The sequence below is a fragment of the Thalassophryne amazonica genome, chromosome 3 (assembly GCF_902500255.1).
Source record: "Thalassophryne amazonica chromosome 3, fThaAma1.1, whole genome shotgun sequence".
NCBI classification, from domain to species: domain Eukaryota; kingdom Metazoa; phylum Chordata; class Actinopteri; order Batrachoidiformes; family Batrachoididae; genus Thalassophryne; species Thalassophryne amazonica.
Genome location: NC_047105.1, coordinates 58936755 through 58941926, shown reverse-complemented (window position 1 = coordinate 58941926; position 5172 = coordinate 58936755).

Sequence of the window (5172 nt, the reverse complement as noted above, 5' to 3'; positions counted from 1 at the left end):
ATTGAGGTCAGATGAATAATTGATTCTAATGCGCTTCAACGTCTTTGTACTTACTTAAAAAGCCATGCAGTTCATCATTCATATAACAGAGTTATTAGTGACCTAAATTAAGAATGATTCAAAACAGATGTATAGCTGAAGCAAAGGCCAAAGTATCAACAGGGTTTTTTTTAAGAGCCTTTTTTTTTGGCATTGTATATCCATATGTACAAAAAAATTGCCCTCTGCATTTAACCTATCCTAATTATGGTTAGATACAATCCAGCCTTTAGGTGCAGTGGGCAGCCACAGTCTGGTACCCAACTCTCTCTGCCATGGTCACGGGCAGGGGGAGGAGCAGACCCTAAATAAGCAAGTTTTTGATTGTGGGTGGAAACCGGTGACGGTTTTGTGCATGCTTGCATGCATGCACAAACACAGTGCAAGCAGCTGGAATGTGTTGCACTACATCGTTCCTCTGCTGTGGAGAAAAAAATAAACACACACACACAGACGTACAGTCATGAAATGACATGAATGAAGCAGTGCACTCTCATTACATCTTATTATGCCCAACTGGGTATATAAATAATTAATACAATCACTGGACACTGATGAGATATTGGTGAATAATTAGTGAAAATCACTGTGTTGATCTCAAAAAATAAATAAAAGTGGACCCAATACAGAACCCAAGTGGAAACTTCATGAATTGCCACTGTAACACAATAAAATTAATAAATAAAATCCATTAAAATATAATAAAGCCATAACCTACAACAAAGAAATAGCAAAAACTCAAATTTCTGATTAAAATTTAACTGCTGCTGGGACAAAGGACCTCCTAAAATGTTCACTAAAACACTGAGGCATCATGAGCAGCTGATGAAAAGAGCTTCTAAGACTGTGTTGTGTAAAGGATGGCTTTCAAAAAGCAAAAAATCTTTAACTTGGTCCTCATTCTCTTTTGTAGAATGGCTTCAACTGAGTCCAGAATGCTGATCACAGAGCCGGCTCTCCTGATCTAGTTCTTCAGTCTGTTTTTACCCTCTGTGCAGATGCTGCCTCTCCATCACTGTTACTGTTTTTATGCACAGTGAAAGGACTCCTGACCCATCAGTCAAATCTTCTATAAGTCTACAGTCAACTCACACACAAGGAATTTCAAATTAAAAGCCCTCCCAGATGTTATGTCATTACAAAATGATTAATTAGTCTGGCTGTCTTTTGCTTTTGTTCGATTTATCTTGCACTCACATGATCATGAAATGTCATGTTCCACACTTGGTAAGCATTCTGCAGATATTTCTGTTTTGCCTTTCTTTTTTTTTCTTTTTTTTTTTTTAGAAATAATAATTATAAAATGTGGCAAACATTACTTAACACTGGAACTCCCAAGGACCTGCCAAATGGCAGTTATACCTTTAAATCCCAAGGTGCTGCCAAATGGCAGCTGCACTCCCTGGATTTACATCTCAACGACCCCCTTTCATGAGCTAATACACAGTAGCACCTTATTCAGCTTGCACATTTGTCCTCTTTGTGTCAGCAAAAATAAAAAATAGTTTCAGTTACATTTGTAAGAAGTAACTCTAAAGACAGAACCCAAGTACATAAGAAAAAACAGATGTTTAGTTATAAAGAATAAAATAAACTTTTCAACTTTATCAGATTCTTTGACCATAAAGACATACCCATAGCTTTAGGAATGATATTTGTACCACTATTACTTCAATAGTTATTATGCTAATGTTTTGTTATTTCTATATTCTTATTATTTCTATTGTTACCAGGTGACATTTGACCTAGTTTGTTTGAACGCACCTGGCACTGCCACATCTCCTTTCTGTGAACTTGTTACAAAAAACACAACACTTAGTAGAAGAAATTTAGATTCAAGATTCAAAGCTTTATTGTCATATGCACAGTACTTTGCTGCCCACACTGGATGTCCAAAATATCTTATATGCTCTGTGCTATAAAGCTTAGCCATCTCTGCGTCTCTCAGTCAACAGAGTGAGTATGTGTTGTGAGCTGGCTTTCCAGCACTTGCACATTCTGATCTAATGGCCCCCATGTACATAACAAAATGTGGCCTAATGAGATGTAAGGTACCCCAGTGCTGCCATTTAGCAGCGCTTGGTAGATAGAGGAGTAGTGTAAAAATGCTGGTAATAGCAGTGTTAAAGGGCACTTGCGCTCATCCTCAGGCTGCTCCAGGTAAAGGCATAAACAAAGATGTTTGATTAAATACTCCTCTGTACACAGCATTTTTAATACAGCATTTTTGTTTATGTTTATTTACTTATGTTGCATAAATGGCACCTTTTAGCTACAATAAGAGGCTGAGGGTAAGATGAGTCAAAGAGCTCAGTGTACTGCAAATTCTTAGTGGGGACACCTCTGCCTGTTGTGATGTGTGATTTTAAATGGGAAATTGTTTCCTTTAGACATAACAGCATTTAGTATTCACAAATCTACCCATACAGCTCAGCATAATAAAATAATGAATATGAAATGTTACAAATACTTTAATATAAAACCCACAATCCTGTAGACTATCCAGTGATTATCAAGGTTGTGATTGTTGGTGTGAATAGAAATTTCTGATCTACTGCTGATGAGGCTGTTGTCAGTGTTATAAAAAGCATTTTGCTGACCTCTGCTGATGTAACAAGTGTATTGTAGATGTTATTTCGAGGAAACCAAGTTGTGCATATTACTTATTAAAAGATAGGTTATGAAACTGACAAAGATTTGGATTTTCTCTCTGGCTGGTTTTATTTGTGTGGTTCTTTTATTTATTTTCCCCCCCTGTCAGTTAAACATGACAGTCATATCACAGGTGACAATAATCTAAAATTTTAGACATAATGTATTTTGGTATTGTATTGTGGAACACTAATTTTGACAAATGTCATATCTCGTGTATATGGCTTCCTGTTGATGATTATCTTTCTCACATAGCATACAGCCAATAATGAACACATCAGGTATCCACTCATCACCTCACTTTGAAGCCTTTCACAATAAGGGATGTAAATGCAGAACTTCAAAACTCAGGTAGCCTAAAAAGTTTTTTTTTTAATACTCAAAGAATCTCTTATCAAAAATAAATTCTGAGTTTTTAAGACATTTTCAAATAGATTTTAAAAACCCATGATTTACTTATGAATTTATTAATGCATTTTCAAGTGAACAGTCTAATATTTTGGCCAAATAATTATTAATTTGCTCTATTTATTGTTGGGTTCATGTTTGATTTGAAAATTCTTTTTATAATTTCTCTTTTTATTGTTGATTAAGATGTCAAGTAATCAATTACTGTATAATTTAGGTTCTTTTTAATTTATAGAGTAATTAGTAAATGAATTCATTGATGCATAATGTTATATTTACAATTCTTTATTTATTCATTATTTGCCTTGTTACTATTTCAGTGACCCTCCATACAAAACAGCTCATGAGAGAGAGAGAGAGAGAGAGAGAGAGAGAGAGAGAGAGAGAGAGAGAGAGAGAGAGAGAGAGAGAGAGAGAGAGAGAATGCAGAATGTTGATTGGCTGTAAGTGTAGGGGGATCAGCACCATGGACAGATCCTTTTTGCATGATAGACATTCAGGGTCCTATCTTCCACTCGGAGCAAAGCAGCACACAGCACAGCATTAGTGCCATTATTCACACACAGAGCCACAGTTTGAGCAGCTAGACTTGGATTCGTGAGCATGTAGGTCTAACTAGCAGAACTTGCATGTTCATATCCGTACATGCAGATGATGTAAATATTTTGTCACTGCATGCAGCCATTGGAAAAGGCAAGGTGTTGGCTCGCATGAGTTTTACTGAGGAAGCGTGGAGCATGCACCACCGGTTACATCATGCAACCTCATCCAAATATGTTCTTTATTTCCTCAGCTTAATAATTAGAGCACTGGAATTCTGTGATTATACAGTATATACGGAGGAAATGTTTAATGCAGCGTCACATGATACAATTGTAAATCATCTTCTGAAAAAGACAAATTTTTGTTTTAAAATGAAATCTCAACTAGAGCAACATGCTCATAGAGCGCAAATCTCCACCAACACTAGTTTCCAATTCCGCAGGTTTTTACCTTTTCAAGGTCAAAGTCGTGTTAGAAGTGGCTTTTCATAAGCTAAAATATAGTAGATCAAAAGGGCTTTTCAGTGTTAAAATCAAATATCCGCTTAATCTGCAATACAGATCAGACGCAGATCAAACTTAGTCTATTCATTGAGAGTGCCAGTTTGGACCTCATTGTCAAAAATGAGAGTGATTGAGGCATGTCTGATTAAGATATAATGCAAAATGTACATCAAATGGGTTTTTCAAAATTAAATTAAAAAGTCCACAATATCCACAATCTGGATCAGATCCGGATAAAACTTTGCCAGGCAATAGTGAGTGCCAGTCTGTACCTCACTTTCAAATATGAGAGTGATTGGAGCACATTTAATTAAGATATAATATAAAATATGCATTAATTTTTTTTAAGTTATCTTTATATGGCCACAAAATCTGTAATCTGGATCAGATTCAGATCAATAAAGTTGTCAACTGTCAGTCAGTAAATCATATTATATAAGGGCTGAGTGGATCCTTGTCATTTGATTGGTGCTTTGTATGTCAAGTGACATGGATTATTTCTCCCATTTGTGTTGCATTGCATTTAGCGTGCAAATTTCGATCCATACATTTGGTACTTTGCACTCTGCATACACACTCGCGCGCGCGCACACACACACACACACACACAAAACAAATCCACTGTGTTGTAAGCAGTCTTGAGGCATGAAACGTTTTTAGAATGAAAAGGTAGTTAGAATGAAAACCTGGACTAATGTCTGACATGATTTTTTTTTTTTTGCTGCACTGAAGAAGCACATAGTCTTTTTTAAAGCTAAGTGGGATGGTGCTTAGCTTTAAAACAAACATGCCCGAGTTTGTGTTCCTGACGGACGATGATTTCTTCTAACACACACACACACACACACACACACACACACACACACACACACACACACACACACACACACACACACACACACACACACACACACACACACACACACACACACACACACACACACACACACACACACACATAAAATCCACTCCACTATAAGCCGTTTGGAAGCATGAAGAGCTACACGTCACAATTTGGACTCCTTTG